Genomic DNA, 25,442 nt, shown 5'->3' with positions numbered 1-25,442 from the left:
GGAAATTGCTTTCCATTGTTCTGCCTGACCTTTTGAAGGCTCTGCTGTAATAATATGTTAAATTACAAAAACTGTGATCCTAAGTAAAAATTATGGATTTTTACATGGATTCATCCGAACTGTAATTGATTGTCTAACATGGAAACCATGCTATGTGAATTATTTGGCACAGTGCTAATATTGGCTAATTTAGAATGTAATTATAATCAGCACGGATCCTTTCAACTGCACTTATGAACTTAGCCACAGTGGGAAAGCATATAGGACTCCCCACAGTGCAGAAATCACTGGGTTCTTCAGAAGACATATAGTCCAAGTTCTTAATTATATTCGGCTGGAGTTCTTTTTAATTTTATCTCACTAAAAATGAATGGATTTTAATATGACAAAGGTGATGCTCACGTTGTAAAGGAAGCACATTAAATAGAGTTTATAATACTCCCCACTGAGATGAGCTTTAGCATTTAAAATGAGAAAAGACTTTTCTTCAAATTAAAAGTTTGATCAGTCCAAGTGATAACCAGAATAAAATTTAAATACCATCTTGATCGCATAAGCTTACCATATTTCAGATGTGTACTATACTCACCTATTTACACAGACTTTATAGCCTCCAGAAGAATTTATTTGCTGAAGTCCTAGGAAAACAAGATGCAAGCTTCCTACCCCAGGTCATGAGAAGTGAGTCATGAGTTTTCCATGACTTACCCAAAGAAACGGTGTTGGTGTTTCCTCCTCCAAGAGCAGCAGAAAGAGAAAATTCTGGTCTGCTGGAGATATTTTATACGTAGACAGGGGTGCCTGGGTGGCTCAGTCAGTCAAGTGTCCGACTCTTGATTTCTGCTCAGGTCATAATCTCACAGTTTATGGAGATCAAGCCTCGCATCCGGCTCTGAGCTGACTGCGCAGAGCCTGCTTGGGATTTTTTCTCTCTCCATCTCTCTCTGCCCCTCCCCCCACTCGATCTCAAAACAGATAAGTATTAAAGATTTTCTCTTCACCTCTGCCTCTCCTGCTCATGTATTCTCTCTCTCTCTCTCTCTCAAATAAAAAAAAAATAGACATAGATAACCCTAATATTCAGAAGCATTTCATATCCGGAAACATGGAAGTATATTTTCCTGACATGTGAAGTATACTAGAAACATTGGAACAGTGGAACTGACCTGCTGACAAAAAATAAACCGTTGGCAAAAATCTCTTGGCTCAAGTACAATTGAAGTTTTATAAAAATGAGAAACTTTGCTTTTTAGTATAAAAGCAGTGTTGTCATGGGGCGCCTGGGTGGCTTAGTCGGGTAAGCGTCCGACTTTCGCTTAGGTCATGATCTCGCGGTTCGTGGGTTCGAGCCCCGCGTCGGGCTCTGTGCTGACTGCCAGCTCAGAGCCTGGAGCCTGTTTCAGAGTCTGTGACTCCCTCTCTCTCTGACCCTCCCCTGCTCATGCTGTCTCTCTCTCTCTCTCTCCTAGAAATAAATAAAAATATTAAAAAAAAAAAAAAAAAGCAGTGTTGTCATGCCATGAATATGGTCCCTGCAAGGAGATGGACTGGGAAAGATAATTATTTGTTGAGGCTCCAAGATTGCTCTTGAAGGTTCTCAGAGGCAGGTGGGTTGGGTGCCGACAGTAAGCTTTTGCGTGGTTGCTTGGAAGCCTTGGGGCCGGGAATCCTTTTAGAAGCTGCCTGCCTGGTTTTAACTTGCCCACAGCATGCATCAGAATACCTGGCAGCGTGTTGATACACAGAGTTTCTGGTTTAGGGTCTGAGAAATGATTTTCCTCCAAAGTACCCATGTGATCCTGTTCATTTGCTCTGGGGACCCTGCTTTGAGAACCACTTCCCTAGGGCCATGGGGCCGCTGCCGTGTCTGGAGGAGAATGGACTGCTCTGGAAAAGAACTCTTTTGGGGGCGCCTGGGTGGCTCAGTTGGTTGGGCGTCTGACTTTGGCTCAGGTCATGATCTCACGGTTTGTGGATTCGAGCCCCACACCGGGCTCTGTGCTGACAGCTAAGAGCCTGGAGCTGCTCTGGTCTGTCTCTCCCTCTCTCCCTGCCCCTCCCCCACTCATGCTCTGTTTCTGTTTCAGGAATATATAAACATAAAAAAAAATTTAAAAAAATAACTCTTTTGGTGTTCATGGTCTGTCAGTCGAGAATCCTGGCAGGGGATGGATCATGGCATGCAGCCTGCGCTAGCATCCCGTTCGTGTCCTCGTCTACAGGCTGGGCGTCACTGCAGGGCCACTCACCTCACGTGTCCGTGGGGGCGCTGCTGCAGTCCCCCCAGGGCTAATGGAGCCCCCATCTTGCAGCTGACTCAAGGCCCTTTCTCCGAAATCATCTTCATTCTCTCCTGCACCATCACGTTCTTGCTTTCTACACCAATATTCTGATTAGCAGTCATTGTGCTCTGTTTTCTCCCATCCCAAGAGAAGGGAAAATCACCCATAAACCTGGCAGCTCTCCAAATAATAAGCCATTTCTTTGGTACCATGCTTACCAAAACTCTTTAAAAATTTGATGTTAACTTTCTCTAATTCTTTATCTCCTGATTTGATAACTTATCTTTTTTCCGAAAAGTGTTCATTTCTGCCACTCCACTGAAATGACCTCCGTCAGTTCACCAGTAACCTTCCCCTCACCACAAACATTGTAATCAACTTTGACTTCTCTGCTTGTCCTTGCAGAAGCATTGGGTACAGCCCATCACGCTGTCATTTTTGGAAGTACCTACATTGCCTGACTTCCAAAGAGCGTGGCCCGCTGGCCTTCTCTCTGGCTGTCCCTTCTGTTCCTGTAGGCTCGCAGCTCCTCATCTCCCCAGGGATCCATTCTCTCAGCCTCATTTCCTCCTCTGTCCACACTCACTGCCTGAGTGATGTCACTCGTTTCCATGCCATTCAGTATGATACAGACACACACAAATCCCATGCACATACATCTGGACCCCAACCCCACCCCCTACTCATTTGTAAGCATCAGACTACCTACTCATTTGTAGACGTCTAATAAGCATCTTACATGTAACCTGACCAAAACAGAATTCTTGATTTACTTCCTGCAGACCTGTTTTCCTCCACTGTTACTTCATTAGGGCATTACCACTGAGCTGAGGTGAAAGTCATAGAAGTTGTATGTGACTATTTTTACCATGCATTCTACATCCGACCCACCAGCAAGCTCTATAGCTCTACTTGCTGAACATATTCTAGGAGCACCTGGGGGGCTCAGTTGGTTAAGCATCTGACTCTTGGTTTTGGCTCAGGTCATGACCTCATAGTTTCTTGGGTTTGAGTACCAAGTCGGGCTCTGTGCTGACAATGTGGAGCCTGCTTGGGATTCTCTGTCTCCCTCTCTCTCTGCCCCTCCCCCACTCATGCTATCTCTGTCTTTCAAAAAGAAAGACAAGATAAATTCTAATGAAAACACATTTTTTTTTTAAATTTTATTTCTAGGAGAGAGAGGGAGAGACAGCGTGAGCAGGGGAGGGTCAGAGAGAGAGGGAGTCACAGACTGAAACAGGCTCCAGGCTCTGAGCTGGCAGTCAGCACAGAGCCCGACGCGGGGCTCGAACCCACGAACCGCGAGATCATGACCTAAGCGAAAGTCGGACGCTTAACCGACTAAGCCACCCAGGTGCCCCTAATAACACATTTTTAATGTTAATTTATTTTGAGAAAAAGAGAGAGAGAGAGAGAGAGAGAGAAAGCATGCATGAGCCAGTGAGCAGGGAGAGGGCAGAGGGCAGAGGGAGGGAGGAGAGAATCCCAAGCAGGCTTCACACTGTCAGCACAGAGCCTGACCTGGGGCTCGATCTTACACACTACGAGATCATGACCTGAGCCCAAATCAAGAGTCAGACACATTACCAGCTGAGCCACCCTGGTGCCCCTCAATATATATCCTAAATGTGACTACTTATGATCTTCAGGTCTGCCACCTTTGCTGAGCTATCATCATTTCATTCTGACTTCTTCAGTTGAAGGTTAACTTCTCCCCTTGCTTCTACATTGCGTGTTCCATAGCTAGTCTTCATACAAAAGCCAGAGTGGTGTTTTAAAGCTAAAAATTAAGATTGCTTTCCTTCCTTGTTCAAAATCCTTCAATGGGTTCTCATCACACTCAGAACAAAACCCGCGGTCCTGACTTAGCTGTAAGTTCTTCCACGGTACGGTTCCCAACGATGTGGCGGATCTCATCTCCTGGAACTTTCACACCTTTCTCCCTGTGTGCAAGCTCAGGGTTCTCCAGCATTTCCCGCTAGACGTTAGCTCTGTTTCCCTTCCGAGGCCTTCCCTCTTGCTCTTCTTCCGTAAATTCTCGCTGGGTTTATTCCTGTTCTGCATTTTAGTGTCTGCATACAGGGTTCCTCCTCAGGAGCTGCCTTCTCCTCCGAGTCCCTGACAACCAGCCCAGTTGGCTTGAATCTTCTGTATAGACCTTACTGTGTGGTGTTATGTGATACATTTATAATTCTGTTTCTTCACTGTCTGTTTTCCCACTAGACTGTGAGCTCTATGAGGACAAGAGCTCTATCTATCTTGTTTGCTATTTTATCTTTAGTTCATAGATGAGTCTGATACAAGAAGTGACTGATAAATAATTGTAGAATGACCGAATCCACTGATTGGAAATATGATTTCTCATATTTCATATTTTGTCAAAGATTTTTTCTATAATTACTATAGAACATTGCTAGTTTTTTTAAATGTTTGTTTTTGAGAGAGAGAGAGACAGAGACAGAGACAGAGACAGAGTACAAGCAGAGGAGGGACAGAGGGAGAGAGGGAGACACAGAATCTGAAGCAGACTCCAGGCTCTGAGCTGTCAGCACAGAGCCCAAGCCCAACACAGGGCTTGAACTCATGGACTGTGAGATCATGACCTGAGCCATAGTTAGATGCTCAACCAACTGAGCCACTCAGGTGCCTTGAACATTGATAGTTTTGACTAATGGATAGGAACCAGTTTGAATTAGCAAATAGATTTTAAAAATTAAATCACACATTATTATTTTAAATATGTACAAGACTGTTTCAGTGTTTTGAAGTTGGATGTGGTAAAAACAATAAAAAAATTCTTAAACCAGTGTCTTAAACCAGGTTAATAATATTCAGTCATTGATGAATTAATAACAGTGATTTTGTCTTAAGCATTATTGATTACCAAATGATAACTCCCTGACTCTTAAAAGTAGTAACATCTCCTACAGAGTAAATAATGACATTTCAACTTTACTTCAAACACTCATTTCTTATTCAGTTTTCAGTAAATAATTAAATTTTAAACTAAGTATGTATTGATTTTGTAAAATATACTAACTTCACCCAATTTGAAGTTTTAAATACTTGTCACATTTACAGGTGAAATGATACCTTATCTGAGATTTTCATCAAGCCATAGAGGTGGGAGAGCAGCGATGGAAGATTGTGGCAATGATTAGAAAAAGTTGAAACTGGGTAATAAATCCTGTCAGAGTGGCTAACACGAACAACCCAGTAAATAACAGGTGTCGGTGAGGATGTGGAGAAAGGGGAATGCTCTTGTAATATTGGTGGGAATGCAAACTGGTGCAGCCACTCTGGAAGACAGTATGGAGGTTCCTCAGAAAGTTAAAAATAGAACTACCCTAGGATCCTTCAGTTGCACTATGAGGTATTTACCCAAAGGATAGAAAAATGATGACTTGAAGGGGCACATGCCCCCCCAATGTTTATAGCTGCATTATCTGCGATAAGCAAACTATGGAGAGAGCCCTAATGTTTGTCAATTGATGAATAAAGAAGATGTGGTATACATATATATATAAATAAAACAGTATTACTCAGCTGTCAAAGAGAATAAAATCTTGCCATTTGCAACAACATGAATGAGGCTGGATGCGGTCAACATGGATGAGGTCTTCTGCTAAGTGAAATAAGTCAGAGAAAGACAAATACCACCTGATTTCACTCATATGTGTAATTTAAGAAACAAAACAGATAAACGTAGGGGAAGGGAAAGAAGAGAGGGAAGCAAACTATGAGAGACTTAATTATAGAGAACAAAACTAAGGATTGTTAAGAAGGACACTTGTTGTGATGAGTCCTGAGTGTTGTATGTAAGCAATGAATCACTAAATTCAACTCCTGAAACCAACATTACACTATGTGTTAACTAACTAGAATTTATATAAAAATTTGAGGGGAAAAAAAAAAAGAAACTGGGTGATGAGTAGTAGGGAATTCATTGCACTATTTATTCTCTATGTTTGTATTTGTTTTATATTTTCTAAATACTGTAGAAATACAAAAATTGTTTACTCAAATTTTGTCACCAAAAAACTGCTTAAGAGATATTGTCATGTCGACTTGAAACATTTTCAAAAAAGCCTTTATGAGGTTTGGGAGGTTTTATTTATTAAGTAAAGATGTGACAAGCAAAATTATTAAATATTCCTAATTGGTCCATTCAAGAACCAACCTCAGAAATTCTTTGATTCATACCAGTCATAATTTGATTCCTTTAGATTAATTTTTTAATGCACATATAAATGCACATTTCATACAATTTATAGATTTCATGTTTCTATCAAATTTTATTAGGTATGGGCCAGAGATGTATTAACTTAAACTCTAAATCCATTGAGTCTTGGATTAATCTCACATACCAACAGTGTTAAAAAATTGTACATACTGGTGGTACTGAAAACATGCTTTGTAAGGGTCATTACTTAAATATTTAATTGTAATGTGGTTCTCATTAAATGATAAAAATCATTTTGTAGATTAAAAAAGGAGATCATTGTACTTAATTATCATATTAAGACCAACACCAGTATTGTTACCTGAGTGTCTGTTAAGTCTTCCCTTTTCCTCAGTGGCCTATCTCAGGTCTGTCAAATGAACATGATACTTGCATTTACCAAGATTTTTTTTGCTAATTAAATGCCCGTGGATTGTCAAATGTGCAGTTATTGAACATTAGTGTGGTAGTTAGAAAAAATATAGCCCAACTGCCGTGTAATCATCTCCAAGTTGTATACGGCATAAATATAAATTATTATATCCTTAGAGCTCTGAGGAAGGTTTTGAATATAAACACCTTGAGACTTTTAAAAGGCACTGTGCACACATGATCATAAGAACCTCTGAATATTGAATATCGAGGTTTCACAGAGAATGAGGATAAATAGCATTGAACTTCACTGTAGGTTTGATGTTAAAAATTGATGTAATCCGATAGAACAGAAGCACTGCATGTACTCAGTCACACAGAAGGCAACTTGCTCAGCTCTGGTATCCATCAGCTCAGTGACTCTCAGAAAGCGACTTGATGGTTATATGCCTGAGACTGTGACCTACGGAATGAGGAAGATACTAACTCATAGCTTAGTGCTTAGTCATTTTATCTGGAACAGGTTTTTATTTCTTTATCACTGATACAGTTTCTATGTGTCATATTGTTAATACATTATCCTTGATAATAGCAAGCATGGTAACAAATATGCTTGTTTTTTTATTAAAAATAGACATTCTGAAACTTAATAAATGCATGCTAAAAGTTCTATTTTTTAGGGGTGCCTGAGTGGCTCAGTCGGTTAAGCATCTGACTTTGGCTCAGGTCATGATCTTACGGTTCATGAGATCAAGCCGCACGTGGGGCTCTGTGCTGACAGCTCAGAGTCTGGAGCCTGCTTTGGATTCTGTGTCTCCTTCACTTTCTGTTCCTCCTCCACTCACACTCTGTCTTTCTCTGTCTCTCAAACATAAATAAATGCTAAAAAAATTTTTTTTAATTCTATTTTTTATATTCTCTGCTTCTTTTGCAATTAGAAGAAACTCACAGAAGATTGAGGTAATTCTTCAACTAAAAGTAATAGCCAAATGATTTAATAAAGATTAGATAAGTCAGAAAGTAAGTTATCTAAGGGTGAATTATTGTGATTTGTATCTGCAGGGACAAAAGTAGGTACTTAGGAAAGCTTGTTAATGGGGACAGATTAAGGATGGCTGCAGTCTCTGACATTACTCTTGAGAGGTGGGACCTGTGTCTCCTTCCCTTGAAGAGAGATGCACCATGTAATTGCTTTGACCAGTTCTTAAGAGAATGTCAGCTTCACCTTCTGTTTCTTGGAACAGTCTTTCTGGGATCCCTGAGCCACTGTGTAACTAGTGTGAACGTTCTGACACTGCCAGAAGGGTGCAATCACCTGTAGGTCCTTCAACTGACAGTCATGGCTGAGCCCAGACTTCTGACCATTCCCGCCATTAATTGCAAGGTCCATGCATGTGTGTGGGGGTGTGTTGTTGTTGCTGCCGCTGTGTACCAGCAAGTGACTTCAGGCACCAGTCCACATGGAGTGTAACAGTCACCCACCTGAACCCTGATCTCATAAAACAAACGGGTAGACTTAAGCCAATAAGTTATGGGAGGGATTTATTGGGTAGAAATAAGCAAGATTGGTTCCCTAAAAATTACTTGCAATGAAGAAACAAGTCAAAAAGCAAAAAATGATGCTAAGAATACCCCCAAAGGCAATCTTTCTGTTGCCCTTATTAGATCACTCTCGTTAGTATTACTGAGTCTGAACATTGGGTCAAAGAGCTAATATTTGAAATAAGATAGAATTCATTCATTTTATTTTAGACACATATTTATTTCTCCTTGTCAAAATATCTGTAAAATCTGGGGAAAAATCTGTAAATTCTGATTGCCTTTGTTAAAAATGTTTCTACCTCTTCAAAGATCATCGTGTATTAGCAGATTCAGTTATAAGGTAGATGAAGAGGATTCCCATCAATGAATATGCATTAAACCCATTTAGGAGTAAAGCATGTACTTGTAAACGTTTAAGTTGCTAATTTTAAGAAAAGTGAAAAGTTGAATTCTAGAGCTAGAATGTGTATTTTTTTTTCACAAGGCTCATATTCTAACACCATTTGACAAGAATGCTATAGCAGCCTCGTTGCCTCATGTGGCCTTTGGTGTCCATGAGATTGGCACTCTTCAAAATGAGCACTGTGAAAGAAATCCTTTCTGGGAGGAGTTGCGCTTGCAGGAGAGGGATGGTGTGCTGAAGAGCTAATGATGTCTTTCAGAAATTGCTAACCAAATTTTGTGCTTCCAGAACAGTGTGAAAGAAACATTCTTGTTTATAAAGGAAAGCTTGTAAAGTATTGCTCTGTCAGAAACATTTGTTGTTCTAAAGCTTCTACATTATTAATAAAACCAAGTTGCAGTGTGTGACTCAATGCTTATAAAAGTGTCTCCGTGAACAAGTTTAGAGATATTCTTCGTTCTAACTTAAAAGTCATTGTAGAGATTCTTTATTTTGTTTTGTTTTTCCTTCTTATGTTCCTGCCTGCTAATCTTTTGGCTGTTTTTTTGTTCTTCGCCATATGTACGAGAGGGTGGTCAGGGAGAATCCAGAGGGTAAAACACAAAGCAATTAATTTAGTTTTTCTGCTAAAACAGTTTCAATGGCGTTTACTGCTGAAATTGACAACAGTGAGAGCTCTCAATTGCTTTCTTATTTCACTTATCTGTATGGCAGTACTTACTTAATTATATGTCTCTTTAATTTCATGGATTTATTAAAAAACCACTTGTAATCAGCGCACAATGGATTATGTGGCTCTATATTGTATAATTCCTGTCTAACATGGTATCTTCATCACAGTGGATACTTAGTTATATATTCTGGATAAGATTTTTAAAATCACCAGCAGCTTTTGTTAAAATGTTTCACAATTTCCAAAGGAGAAGCAACATATGAAATGTTTTTTTTCTTCACAGCTTTACTGAGATATAATTGACTTATAACATCATGTAAATTTAAGGCCTACAACATGTTAATTTGATACACTTATATATTGCAATATGATCTCCAACATAGTGTTAGCGACACTTCCATCATATAATTACCATTTCTTTTTTTGTGGTGAGAACAATTAAGATCTACTCCTTAGCAAGTCTCAAATATAAACTACAGTGTTATTAGTTATAATCACCTATGGTGTATATTAGATCCCCTGAACTTACTGGTCTGAAAAGTTCTAGCTTGACCAACATGTCTCTGTTTCCCTTACTCCACAGCCTCTGTTTTCTATGCATTTGGTTTTTTAAAATTTATATATTTTTGACAGAGGGTGAGGGGGAGAGAGACAGAAAGGGAGAGATTGTGAGCATGAGCAGAGGAGGGGCAGAGAGGAAGAGAGAATCTCATGCAGGCTCTATGCTTACAGTGTGGACATGAGCCTCAGACTCAGAACCATGAGATCATGACTTGAGCGGAAATCAAGAGTCGGACACTTAACTAATTGAGCTATGCAGATGCCCCCACATTTGGATTTTTTAGATTCCACATACAATTGGTATCAGTATCAGCCTCTCTTCTGACCTTTGCACTTAGTATAATGCCCTCATAATCCACCCATGTTGTCACAAATGGCAGAATTTCCTTCTTTTTTATTATCTATCTATCTATCTATCCATCTATCTATCATCTGTCTTCTGTCTGTCTATCTATCTATCTATCTATCTATCTATCTATCTATCTATCTATCTATGTCTTCTCTATCTATTCATCCATTGAGAGACACTAAGATTGCCTCCATATCTTGACTATGGTGAGTAATGGTGCAGTGAACATGAAGAGTGCAAATACCTCTTTGAGATCCTGTTTTCATTTCCCTTGGATATATACCTGGAAGTTGGATTGCTGGATGTTTCACCAGTAGTGCAGAAGGGTTCAATGTTTCCTTGTTGATTTTTTGTCTGGATGATCTGTCCATTGCTGAAGCGGGGTCTTGAAGTCCCCTACTATTATCATAGTGTTGTCGATTTCTCTTTTCAGATCTGATACCATTTACTTAATATATTTAGGTGGTTTGATGTTGGGTGCAGAGGTGTTTGTGATTGTCAGATCTAGATGAATTGACTACTTTATGATTGTATAATGACCTTCTTTGTCTCTTGTTGCCATTTTTGGCTTAAAGTCTACTTTGTTGTAAATATAGCTAGCCCTACTTTATTTTGGGTTCTGCTTGCATGGAGTATTTTTTTCCATGCCTTCACTATGAATTCATGTGGATCCTTGAAACTGATAAGAATCCCTATAGGCAGCAGAGAGTTCGTTTGGCAACTGTGAACCTTTTGACTGGAGAATTCAGTCCATTTACATTTAGAGTAACTATTGCTATGTGAGCACTTACTAATGCCATCTTATTGTTTTCTGGCTATTGCATAATTCCCTTATTCTTTTCCTTTTCTCTTGTTGCTTCTTTTGTGAATTAATGATTTTATATTATGGTTTTCTTTGATTCTCTTCTCTTTATCATTTTTGAAAGTACTGTAGATTTTTATTTTCTGGTTACCATGAGGAGTACATGAAATATTTTATAGTTATAATAGTATATTTTGTGCTGCTAACTTTAATTGCATAAAAGAACTCTACTCCCTTTTATGTTTTTGATGTCACAATTCAGCTATTTTTATATTGCATCCATTAATAAATTATCATAGCTATAGTTATTTTTAATGTTCTTGTCCTTTAAACTTTATAAAAGTTTAAGTAGAATTCAGTGGTTAACATCCAACCATATTACAGTATTAGAGTATTCTGAATTTGACTCCACACTTACCCTTATTAGTGTGTTGTATATTGTCCTATGTTTTCATGTTACTAATTAGCATCCTTTCATTTCAGCTTGAAAAACACCTTTCAGCATTTATTTTAAGGCTGGTCTTGTGGAAAACTCCTCAGCTTTTATTTCTCTGGGAACCTGGTTGGCCAAATTTCAACCAACTTTCTTCATTCCTTGTTGGCAGTCCCCCCTCCGCTTTAGCACTTTGACTATATTATCCCACTCTCTCCTGGCCTGTAAGGTTTCTGCTGAGAAATTGCTGATAGTCTTATGAGGATTTTCTGTAAGTTACAAACATTTTTTTCTCAGGGTGACTTTAGGGCTCTCCCTTTGTCTGATTTTTGACAGTTTTACTGTAATATGCTTTGGAGAGGATCTCAAATTAATTTTCCTTGGCGACCTATGAACATTATGAACTGGAATATACATTTCTCCCTAGATTTGGGAAGTTCATAGCCATTATTTCTTTAAATCACCCCCTGCCCTTTTTCTTTCTCTTCTCTTTTCGGGATTCAGATAATTCAGAGTGTCTCTTTTGGTTGTGTAGCATAGATCATGTAGATTTCCTTCAACTCTTTTCACTACTTCTCCATATTTCTCCTCTGACTGGATAATTTCAAAGTCCCTGTCGTCAGTCTCACAGATTCTTTCTTTTGCTGAATTAAGTCTGCTGTTAAAACTATTACAGGGGCACCTGGGTGATTCACTTGGTTGTTGAGTATCTGACATTGGCTCAGGTCATGATCTCATGGTTTCCGTTGGTTTGGACCCACATTGGGCTGCTTGGGATTCTCTTTTCTCTCTCTCTGACTCTTCCCCACATGTGCTTTCTCTCTCAAAATAAATTAATAAAATGTAAAAAACCCTCTTTATTACAATTTTCATTTCATTCATTTTATTCTTCAGCTCCAGAATTTCTGTTCGGTTATTTTTTTGTGTGTGTTTTCTGTCTCTTTGTTAAACTTCTCATTTTGTTTGTGTTTTTTTTTTTTTTCTGATTTTTCTTATTTCATTGAATGGTCTCTTTATGTTTTCTTCTAGCTCATTAAGTTTCCTTTAAAAAGCTATTTTGAGGGGCGCCTGGGTGGCTTAATTGGTCAAGCATCCGAGTTTCACTTAGGTCATGATCTTGCGGTTCATGGGTTCAAGCCCCGCGTCGGGCTCTGTGCTGACTGCCAGCTCAGAGCCTGGAGCCTATTTCAGAGCCTGTGTCTCCCTCTATCTCTGACCCTCCCCTGCTCACGCTGTCTCTCTCTCTGTCTCCTAGAAATAAATAAAACATTAAAAAAAAAAAAAGCTATTTTGAATTCTTTTTTGGGTAAATTATAAATCTCCATGTTTTTGGGTTCAGTTACTAGGAGATTATTTCTATACTTTTGTGAGATTGTGCTTTCATTTTTCCTTGATTTTTCATGTTCCCTGAAGTTTTGCTTTACACTCTTTGCATTTGAAGTACCCGCCACCTCCTGCAGAGTCTTTCCTGGTTCAGAAGAGAGGTACCTCTGTAGGCCCTGCTGGGGATTCTGAGGCTGTGGATACACCTGCTCTGTCTTCTTGCTCCTTCTTGGGGCAGAATTCTTAATATGTATGTCTTCCCCAGATCTTGCAACATGCCAGGCTAAGCGCTCACAGTCCCTCTCTGTTTTCCCAAAGGAGGCACTAATCTCAAGTTCATGGTCTCTCCCTGACCTACAGATTTGGATGTGCTTTCTGCACTTGCTTACCAGTCCTCTGCCAAAGCCTGTGCAGGCGAGGCATGTGGCATTGGAGGTGCTCTGGTGATGGTTGGAGCTAGTCACAAGTGATACATTTGCAGTGGCTCATGGGTAGGCTTCGTGATGGAAAATGTGAGGCAGATAATAGGATCTGTCCTTTTAATGTCCTCTGAGAGTGAGTCTATCTGCTGTTCTTTCTGTTTCTTCCCAACTCCTCACGATTCAATTCTTTTGATGCTGTGAGAGAGAAACGAGAGTCTTCGGCAGGATCTCACACAGCTGGGGAAGCGGCTGCTCACTCACAGCCTCTCCTTTTCCCACAGGAGAAATCACACACGGAGAAACATTGCTCTTGCCCCTGATCTCTGCAGACATCAGGGATGGGTGACATGGTGAAAGTCAAACTGGTCAGACTGTTCCTCTTTCCCACCTCATCGTGTCCATACTGCTCCTTTTTTTTTTTTTTTTTTTTTTTTTAGATCCAGTGGGGTGCTGGAGCTTGTCTTCTAGAAACCTGGACCTTACCCCTGGGTGAGTCTGAATCAGTATTCTCAAGGGGCTCCTGGACCATGACTAAGAGGGCCTGGAGACAGTTAATGGGCCACTGCAGGGTCCACAGCCAGGCTGCGGTCTGTCTGCCTGTTTCCAGGCACATGGGTGGGTGAGATTCCTCCTGGGTCCCTATGTGTATGGTATTGGATTCCACAAATCCCTCAAATGCACCTTCTGACCAAGGATGGATGCCGAAATTTTGTTTTTTGGTGGGGACATGAAACAAGGGACATCTGCTGCTGCCAGGATGCTGACATGACTCTCTGAGATGTTAGTGACATGTAAACACCCTTCCAGCAAACTTATCTACAGTGTAGCAAAGAGAATTTAAGGATATTAATTTCAAAGATATAGGCGTAGGAATTACAGTTTCAAGACTTTTCAGAAAAGATAATTTGATAAAAAATCTGAAAATTCAGAAGTGTGAATTGTTCTTTAGAAAGTAGTGACTGCTTGACAAATGTAGATTTTTATTATTACTGATGTTTTGAGAAAACATCGGCACTGAAGAGCCTGACGTGAGAAATGTCATAAGCTTTTCACATGCCCAGTTCTTTTGTCACAAAGTATTATCAGATTTTCTGCTTAGAAAATGTTTTTTGGCTGAAATAGACTAAAATCTGTCTTGGATGTAGGCACTTTGGAAAAGTGACAGGGAGTTTTCAAACCTCTCTTTGAAAATATGTATTTACACTGAGATACAATAATACACTAATTGTGGTGACACAGGAAACACAAGTAGTTTAATTAGTTTTAACTTCTCAAAAATGTTTTGGTCATTTTGTTGGTATAGCTTTTTATCTGAAAAATAACGGATGCTCATATGAAGACAAAAATAATGGAATGCAATTGAGAGATAGATACCTTTTCTCTTCAATACAATATTTTAGTGATGAACTAGGAAATGCTAGTAAGAAGAGTCACTCTGTAAGAGTAATGTCCAGTAGCTCTTCTGTCAGACTTGAGGTGAAATATCTCAGCCGATGATAACTGACTGAATCCCCAATTTCACATGCCTCTCAAATCTTAATATTTTAAACTATACCTCTAGGAAGTTAATATATCCCAGTAAAAGTCTTTTGCTTTTATTTAAAAATTTTATTAGCTTTTGTCATGGTGACATATACATAACACGAAACATACAGTTTTAACCATTCTTTAGTATATAGTTCAGTTGAATGAAGGATATTCACATTGTTGTACAACCTTCAACTCTGTCTGTTTCTGGAACGTCTTTATCTTACCAAACTGACTTTGTTCCAGCTAAGCAATTACTGTCCATTCACCTGTCCATGGACACTTGACTGTTTCCACCTTTTGGCTATTATAAATATGCTGCTACAAACATGGGTGTGCAAATGTCTGGGTGAGTCTCTGCTTTCAATTATTTTGGGTATATATCCGGAAATGAGATTGCTAAATCATATGGTAATTCTCTGTTTAATTTTTTGAGGGAACTCCATATTCTTTTCCACATGCGCCATTTTACATTCCCATCAGTAATGTACAGGGTTCTAATTTCTCCACATCCTTGCCAACACTTGTGCTTTTTAAAAAAATTTTTTTAAATTTTATTATTTTTAAATAGTAGTCATTCTAACAGGTGTGAGGTAATATTGTAGTTTTGGTTTGCATTTCTCTTATGATTAGTGATGTTGAACATCTTATGTATGTTTATTGGCTATGCCTATGTCTTCTTTAGAGAAATGTCTGTTCAAGTCCTTTGCCCACTTTTTAATCAAGGTGTTTGTTTTCTGTTGTTTGGTTATAGGAGTTCTTTACATATTCTGGATATTAATCTGTTTTCAGATTATAATTTGCAAATATTTTCTCCTGTTCCTTGGGTTGCCTTTTCACTGTGTTGATAGTGTGCTTTGATATGCCAACATTTAAATTTTGATGAAATCTAACTTATCTATTTTTTCATTTGTTTTCTTTGGTTTTGGTGTCAGAGCCAAGAAATCATTGCCAAATCCAGTGTTATGAAGCTTTTCCCGTATGTTTTCTTTCTTTCTTTTTTTTTTTTTTTAACATTCATAAGCTTAATCCATGCCAATAATAAAATCGCATTACATTTCTCAGAAAATAAATGTTCCCGTTTATATCCAGAAGACAGACTGTGTGGGCCTAACCTGGGCCCAGGAGGGGTCATACACAGACAGGTAGTGGAGGAAGGGCTGTCCCTCCCATCAAGGACAGAGGACAGTGGCAGGGGAGCGGCCTGCTGGCCAGGTGGGTGGGCAGACCAGCAGATAGTCACATGGACAGACTGGACTAGAGGCCAGGCACTGGGCACTACTGGCCCTGCGATTTCAAAGGTGCCCTTGAGCTGCCCCTGCTCATAGTCCATCTGATGTGAGATCATGTCCTTTAGGAAGAAATTGTTTCCCTGTGTTTTCTTCTAACAGTTTTATGGTTAGGTTTTGTCTTTAGCTCTTTGATCCATTTGAGTTAAGTTTTGTGTAGGGTGTGTGATCAGGGTTCATTATTCTGCACGTGGTTACTTAGGTTTCCCATCACAGTTGAAGACTGTCCTCTCCCCATTGAATGGTTTGGGTGCCCTTGACTAAAATCATTTGTCTATATACATGAGGGATTATTTTTCTGTATTATTCCAGCAGACTTTAGGTCTTTCTTTACGACACTATTACACTGTTTGATTACAGGATCTTTGCAGTAAGTTTTGAATCAGCAAGCATGAGACGCTCCCCTCTCCCCACCGCCAGCATTTTTTTTTTAATTAATTTTTGAGAGAGAGTAACACACACACACACACACACACACTCACACAACATAAGTGGGAAGAGGCAGAGAGAGAACCCCAAGCAGGTGCTGCACTGTCAGTGCAGAGCTTGACATGGGGCTCAAACTCACCATCCATGAGATCATGACTTGAGCCAAAATCGAGGGTTGGTCACATAACCAACTGAGCCACCCAGACACTCTTGTTCTTTTTCAAGATTGCTTTGGTTACTGAGGGTCCCTTGAGATTCTATATAAATTTTAGGATTGATTTTTCTGTTTTTGAAAAAATGTCATTGAGATTTTAACATTTATTTATTTTTGAGAGACAGAAAGAGAGCGCAAGCAGATGAGGGACTGAAACAGGCTCCAGGCTCTGAGCTAGCTGTCAGCACAGAGCCTGACATGGGGCTCGAACCCACAATCCGTGAGATCATGACCTGAGCCGAAGTTGAACACTTAACCTACTGAGCCACCCAGGCATCCCAAGGATTTTGAGTAAACATTTTAAAAGTGATTATTTACATAAGGTATGATCTAGTGAAAAAAATTAAGCATTTTGACTTTATTTTCTTCGGTAATAGATCAAGAGACTCTTCCTATATGAGAAGAAAATGTTAATATTTACAGTTCTTCCCATCCAGTATCTGAAATAACAGATTCTATTTGTGCCTTTTGACTCCAACTGTGCATCTAAAATACTTCTGCTCTGGGTCCTAGGGGACAGAATAGTGAGTGGGCAGAGCACTTAGAAGTCTTCAGACTGGTCTTGGCTTTGCTGTTTTTCCACAGATGCCCAAGGTCTGGCCGACTGACTGCTAGGAATAAATGAATGTGTGAATAGCTAGTAGCCACACAGTACTGGCCAATACAGAGCTCAGCTTGAGAGATACCAAGTTTAGTTAAAATCTTTTCTAATATCGTTACAGTGCATTTTCTTTAGCAGTAGAGGTAAAAATAGCCTTTATTTCAGTGAATTTGTAGGAAATCAAGCTACAGAGACTCCAAAAATTTTTCTTGAACATCCATTGCAAAGTAGTGGAGAGATTGGCAGAATCGAGAATCAGAGTCATTGGAGCCTAACAGCTGACTGCTAGTACCGGGTTTCTCTTGACATTTCCCTGTTTTTCTCTTAGCAAATATTTAATTTTGAATTTGTTTTGGATAATCTTCCAGAATAACAGACTATTAGAACTCTAAGTCACCTAAGTAAGTGTTTAGTCTAACTACCTTATTTATTTAAAATATAAATCAGGTCTCTTTCCCCCACTATTATTTCCTCTTCTCTAAGAGGAGAGAACGTCTCAGTCCCTCGTTATTTTGAATCAGATTTACCGTGTACATTTTGCACTAGCTCATGTATTTGCTATTTTTTGTGTGTGCCACCCTGCCTTTGTAAATAAGATGGAGGTCCTGAGGATGTGAGTTACAGCCCGGAGGACTCCGCATTCCTGCTGCACTTGCTTCATGCTCCCTACATGTTACTGTTCCACTAGTTCCTAGAATAATGAAATTTAATTAATGGAAGATGGAAAAATACCCTCCACATTATGGCTTTTACATGGTTTTGACCTTGGAGAAAGGACACACCAGAGGCCACGTGTCTTCTCAGCTATTCTAATCCCAGTTATTTACACCCAGTAGATTTGAGAACACACTGGAAAATTCCACTGTATTCTGAGTTTCTGCACTATAACTGTGGGCTGTGTGGGATCATCTCTTTATAGAAATGCTTTATTATTGAGCAACCCAACTGAAACAATTAAAACAGTTCACCCCAAGTTTTATCATTCCCAGGAAGCAGTTACATCCCAAAGGTAAACTTCTAGAGATGAATCTAAGTCCTGTAGCAGAGTGAGCAAGATGATATTCGCTCATCCCTACCACACAGCATGTAAATGCTAAGTAATATATGTAAATAAATAATTAAAAAATAAATAGAACTGGTTAAAAACTAAATAACCATGTTAAAAAAACAATACCTACTCCCCCCATCCCCGAAAATCAGAACCTGAATTTCATAAAGAGCTGCTTAGAAATGGGCAACAGCTTACACTTCATTAACAAAAGAGAAAAATCAGAAGATTTTTCAACAAATTTGTAAGAAGCATTTGACAAAAACCAAACATGTTTTCATAATGAAAACAATCATCAAACTGGGACTAAAATGGAATTTCTCCAATCGGATAAAGGGCAGCTATAAAAATGACAGTGAACATCATAATTAATGTTGAAATGCTGATCGCTCCCAACTAAGATTAGGTGCTCATCACTTTTATTCAACATTGCACTGGAGGTTCTAGCCAGGGCCAAAAAAAAAAAAAAAAAAAGAAATAAAAGGCATTAAGATCAGAAAGGAAGAAGTAAAAAATACTTTTATTTGCACATGACATTATTGTGTCCATAGGAATCCAAAACAATCTAAAAAAATCTACTAGAACTAAGAAGTGAACTTAAGAAGGTTCAGAATAGAAGGTCTATATACAGATTCAATTTGTTTCTGTATATAAAGAAGGAAACAAAATTTTAAAATATTTTTTATATTAGAAGGAAAGAAAACCACCAAAATGTACCCAAGAATAAATCTAAAATATGTGGCTGAACTTTGCAATAAGGGCCATAACATACTGCAAGGAAAAATTAAAGAAAATCTAAAACTAGAGAGATATGTACATATTCATGGGTCAAAACCCTTAATATATTGTTAGGAAATAAGTTCTCTCTAAATTAGTCTACAGATATAGTGTAATGCCAGCGAAAAGCACAGTGGCTTTTGTTTTGGGGGCAGAAATTGACAAGCTGATTATAAAATATTTATAGAAATGCAAAAGAGCTAGAAGAGACAAAATGATTTTGAGAAAGTACCAAGTTGAAAGAATTATAATATCTAATTTCATGGCTTACTATAAAACTATAATAATCCAGACAACATAGTATCAATGTAAGGGCACAAAAATAGATCCATGAAACAGAATAGAGTCCAGAAAGAGACTCCCAGTGATGTGACCAATTAATGTTTGCAAAGTCACTAAAGAAATACATTGGAGAGAAGAATTATTTCTAACAAACAGTGCTGGAACAGCTAGAAAATTGTATGAAAGAAAATGACCCATGCACTGTATGCTAAAATTATTTGAGGGTGATTGTAGACCAAGCTTAAAATGTAAACTCAAATGTAAATATAAAACTTAAATCTTCCAATATAAACATAAGATATTGATACTTTTCAGATGACAGAAAGGGCAAGAATCATAAGAGAAAAATAATTGGTAAATGAGACTTTATCAACAATGAACATTTATTTCTATTCACTAAAATTTATGATTAAGGAATCAATATACAAATTATAGGCTAGGAGAAAATATTTTTCAGAGTATGTATCTGACCAACTAATCTTGCCAAAAATGTGCAAAGCACAAAAATAGATAAAAAATAGGTCTTAATTAAAAATCATAAAATTTCTTGAATTGTTTACAACGAAAATTTTAACACTGGCCAATAAATACACAAAAAGATGCTCAACATCATTAGTCATCAGTGAAATGCAAATTCAAGCCACAAGGTATCTTTATATTCCCACCAGAAATGGCTAAAATTAAAAAAAAAACTGACAAGAATGTGAAAAAGCTGTAACTCTCATACTTTGCAGGTGATAGTGTAAAATGGTACATCTTTAAAAAAATACTGCTTGACAGTGTCTTATAAATTTACACATTCCTACTGCCTTGCAGTTCCGCTCCTAGATATTACACAAGGCATGTGTCCATGAAAAAAGAGAATGTTTATAGCAGCTGGATTTATAAGAGCTGAAAAATGAATGCAACTCAAGTGTCCATCAACCTGGGTAACAAACTATAGCGTATTTATATTAGTGATGAGTATTGAGCAATAAAAAGCAGTGAACTCTTGATAAACAGAAAACATGGATCAGTCTCCAAACAATTATTTTGAGCAAGTCACATCAGGCACAAAGGTGTACAAACTTTATGGTTCCCTTTATAGGCACTTATGGGACAGGCAGCACTCATCTGGGGTGATTGACACCATAATGATCTGACTTGGGAGTACGAAGGCATTTCTGTGCTGATAGAATTGTCTAGAATTGTCCTATATCATGATGAGACTGTGGATTTTCCACATGCCAGAAGTCAGCAAAGTTTGTAAGGCTTGTGAACTTCCTTAATTAGAAAGTTAACAAATTGTATTCTGAATCCGGAGCAGGACATCTTAAAAGTTAATTCCCATTAGGTGAAGCAAAGGAAGATTGTAGAATATTAAAGGCGAAGAGGAAAACTCTTACAGAAACCAGAGAAAGGCAGATGGCCTGTGAAGGAAAATGATTAGATTGACAGCAGAGATTAGAAGTCAGCCAGAATTTTAGTTTTGGAGTACCTATGATTCAGAATGAGGGCAAATAGAGACATTTTCCAGACAATTTAAGAATGCTTTTTAATAAACGTCTTGTCAGTGAAGAGAATTCTAAAAGTAATGAAACCCCTCAGGAATGAATGGCATGGAGACATAAGAAGCCTCTCGTGGGTTCCTTAGTTTTTAATGTTTATTTTTGAAAGAGAGAGAGACAGAGACAGAGAGAGAGAGACAGACAGAGAGAAAATGAGGTAGGGGCAGACAGAGAGGAAGACACAGAATTCGAAACAGGCTCCAGGCTCCAAGCTGTCAGCACAGAGCCCGATGCAGGGCTCGAACTCCTGAGGCGAGCAGTGAGATCATGACCTGAGCTCAAGTTGGACCTTTAACAGACTGACCCACCCAGGCGCCCCTTTGAGCCTCTCTTTTGACACATATTAGAATGTTCCCTGTTGGTGGCAGAAGTGCCTTTATTAGTGGTTTCCATGTTAATCACAGAGTAACTGCTCTTGAACATGCATGTGGATCTTGAAAATTAGAGCATCATTATTTTGGAATAATCTGACATGGAAAACCTCAGTTAGGTTTAAAATCCTTTGATGTTAGAAGAAATTTCAACATGACGTTTGTCACTGAAAGACATAGAAATGTGGTTAAGTTCTTTAAATGTAATTTCAGAGCCACCTTCATGGCTCAGTGGGTTAAACCTCACTCTTGGTTTGGGCTCAGATCATGATCTCAGGGTTTGTGAGATCGAGCCCCACGTGGGGCTCTTCACGGACAGAGCCTGCTTAGGATTCTCTCTCTCTCCCTCTCTCTCTGCCCCTCCCCCACTCACTCTGTCTCTCCAAGTAAATAAATAAAGTTAAAAAAGTTAAATGTAATTTCACCTATTGTAGATTTTTGAAGTTTTTTACATTTTTACCACCACTTTTTATGAGCAAGCTTTCTTTTCAAAAGTAACTATCACAAATTTGAAGAGATCATCACTAAAAGGTCTTGTTCAGGAATTGCACACAGGCATTTCAAGCATATTAAAGTGATATGTACATCCAAAGTAGCCTCAGAGTTCTCATTTATATATTTGAAAAATATTTGGAAATGTTATGCATACTTCGATATTCATCATGTTTCTCAATACTTCACCAGTACATGCTTTTCCTATTGTACTTACAGCTACATAATATTAAGGAAATATAACAAAGTTTTCCCAACATGCTCCATATAGATAGATGCCCCTCAATCTGTCTAGTTTACCCTAGTGAATGAAATAAATATTCCTTTTGTCTCTATGTATTGCAATGTAAAAACGTGAGGAAGCATACACTAGAGCATATGAATATATAGACTGTTTTCAACTACATATTGAATGTTTAAAATATGCCTATGTTGGGGCACCTGGGTGGCTCAGTCAATTAAGCGTCTGACTTCGGCTCAGGTCATGTTCTCGTGGTTTTTGAGTTCGAGCCCTGTGTCTGGCTCTGTGCTGACAGCTCAGAGCCTGGAACCTGCTTCCAGGATTCTGTGTCTCCCTCTCTCTCTGACCCTCCCCTGCTCATGCCCTGTCTCCCTCTGTCTTTCAAAAATAAATAAACATTAAAAAATTGTTTTAAATATGCCTATGTAATGGAACAACAAAAGAAGAAAATAATAAATATATAAGAGCAGATTTTAACAGGAAGATAATACAAGAGCAGATATCTTATAAGATAATATAAGAGCAGAATTTAACAGGAAGAAGAGATACGACACTGGTGAGTGTGGTAGGCAGCATGGCCCTCTGAAGATGTCCACGCCCTCATCCCTGGAGTATGTTACCACATACAGCAACGGGGACTCTGCAGGTGTCATATGGTTACAAACCTTAATATAGGGAGATGATCCATTGTTACCTGGATGAGTCCAATGTAATCATGTGAACCCTTAATAAAGACAAGATTTTCTCTGGCCAGCGTCAGAGAGATGGAGTAGAAGTGAGAGAGATTTGAAGCCTGGGGGGACCTGGTCTACTCTTGTAGGCGGCAGCCTGTGGGCAGCCTCTAGGAGCACCTAGACCCTGTCTCTGACAGCCATTGTGAGGAAACAGGGACCCCGGTCCAACAATTGCAAGGAGCTGACTTCTAACAAACTGAATGGCTTGGAAGCCGACGCTTCCCCAGAGCCTTCAGGAATGTTTGTAGCCCTACCAACATCTTGATTATTTTCACATCTGTCTTTCCAGTGACCTCATTGATTGAGTGGGTCCATCCTTTCTTCACGGATGCATTAATACACCTAATTCTGGGCTTGCCCACCTAGTTCAGTGGATGGCTAATTCAGGGCATTAAATATCCCCGGGCTCTCCAGGCTCTAGACTCATGGGACACATCTAGCTTCTGGTCCTTGTCCAGTAGAGTGGGCTATGTGATTAGTTTGGTCCAGCAAATTATGAGCAAAAGTGATCATATGACATCAGTGAGAAACCATCCAGGGCCAGTGATGTTCCGGATAGTGGCTGCTTGGGCATTCTGGGTCACAGAATAAGGACAGCACAGAGCAGAAAACACAGTGAATTGGAGAAGGACATGTATGTAGTTTGTGCAAGAAATCCAACCTCCAAGATTTGTGTACTTTTCTCTGTGCTTGAAATGTTTCATAATTAACCAAATTTTAAAACTTAAAAAAATTCATATAGAAGAATATCTGGAAAAGACAGTGCTGGATGGGATCTTGTGGGGATTTTACCTTTCTGGTCAGCCTTGTGTTTGGACAGGGGGCAGAATTGGGGTGGAGCCGAGCTCAGCCCAGCACGACATCAGAAACCCGGATGTGCAGGCAGTTGGTGTGAAGGCTGTGAGCCAGCCCAGGGGGTTGCACTGCACCGGAGGGAGCTTATGCAGAGGTTCTCACATCAGACATCGGAGCCAGAGGGGCGGTCAACATCAGAGATAGCTCTGGCCACTCTCTTGGTCCTGGGTATCCAGATTTGGGTACTGTTCTTCAGTTTCTCAGAGAATTAGGGAAGCAAAGCCAAATTTGTCTGAAGAGACAAGGCTGGAAATTAGGATACAAAGAAATGAGGCAGGGAATGTGTCAGTGGAGTGGGTGCCCGAGCAGACCTGAGTCACCAGCAGAAAGGCAGAGACTCCGAATGTACTCTTATTTGGAAATAGGGTCTTTACAGATATAATTAGTTAAGAGGATTGCATACAGGTTAGGGCAGGCCCTAAATCCAATGACTGATGTCTTTACGAGAAGGCCACGAGATGACCTGGGGAACAAGGGAAGTCAGTTATGCGAACGTAGAGGCAGAGGTTGGAGCGGGGTACCAACAAGCTGAGAATACCCAGGATGCCAGGCCACCACGAGAAGCCAGAAGAGGCTAGAAGCGCCTTCAGAGAGCACGCCCTTGCCCACACTGAGAATTTGGGTTTCCAGCCTTCAGAACTGAGAGAGAATACATTTCTATGTCTAACTACTCAGTTTGCGGGACTTTGTCATGAGAGCTTTAGGAAAAGAATCCAACCTGGTTCCCGGATTCACAGGACACCATGCCAACCCAAGTATTTCTCCTTCCGGGGGATGGGTGAGTCCCAGAATCTACAGTAGGGATGAGTCAGAAGGCTAAGTAGATGCCGCTCTGGAAGCTGCAGGAGTCTGGGGTCAAGGAATCAGGTGAGTTCTGCTCTGACACTCTCGCTGGCATATATGTTGATCCCCCAGGAGCAAAATGCACAAATGATGGCCGCTACTTACCACCCACACCTCTGCTCTCGGTCTCTGTCTCTCGTCAGGTCAGGAGGCTCGCGGGTGTGGCTCCGTCAACTGTCACCCTCCAGTATACACTCTGTGCCCTGGGAAGAGTGAACCTCAAGCAAAATCAGTGACTTGCAAGGCTCCTGTTCCACAATTTTCCAGCTTTTTTCCTCTTCTACATGAAACTGAACTTCTTTAACCATCCTAAGTGTTGAGATAAATCTGCAGTTTCCTTTAAACAATTAATGATTGTGAAAATTACAGTTTGTTCTTCTTCTATCCCTCTGGGAACACCAAATGCTACTCTGAATGTCATTAATATAATATGCAAATGATCTTTTTGGCTCCTTGTCTCCATTTGGGGTAACCTTGTCACTCAGCCTGTTTGCACTAACGAGCTATCTGATGAAAGCTACCCCAGCTGCTGAGAAGGTCACTGAAAATCTCGACCTCCCTTTCCTTGTTTCAGCCTACATGACAACATGTGATGGAAAGGGAAAGAGCTTTGATTGACACTTGTCTGAAGTCACCTGAGTCTTAATTAAGGACAATGCAGAGATCTTATTGGAAACTTCCTCCAACATGAATAAAGAATAACCATACTTTTCAAATGAGCTGTGTCAATATATAAGGCTGATTATATAGATACCTTCTTGAAGTGAACTCTAGATATGCTAGATCATTCCATTTTGTATAACCACAC

At 39.5% G+C, this 25,442-nt stretch overlaps 1 long non-coding RNA gene across 1 annotated transcript in view; it reads left to right on the top strand.

The window, feature by feature from the left end:
- Nucleotides 1-13,878, top strand: part of LOC120245077 — a 112,625-nt gene extending 98,747 nt beyond the window's left edge. The window contains exon 3 of the long non-coding RNA XR_005531702.1: nucleotides 13,822-13,878. This is a non-coding gene — a long non-coding RNA (uncharacterized LOC120245077). The remainder of the gene's footprint in view (nucleotides 1-13,821) is intronic.
- The last annotated feature ends 11,564 nt before the right edge of the window (nucleotides 13,879-25,442 follow it).

Source organism: Hyaena hyaena, unplaced genomic scaffold (genome assembly GCF_003009895.1).
Source record: "Hyaena hyaena isolate Hyena2069 unplaced genomic scaffold, ASM300989v1 scaffold_404, whole genome shotgun sequence".
In the NCBI taxonomy this organism is placed as follows: domain Eukaryota; kingdom Metazoa; phylum Chordata; class Mammalia; order Carnivora; family Hyaenidae; genus Hyaena; species Hyaena hyaena.
This window is presented reverse-complemented; position numbering and strand designations above follow the sequence as displayed.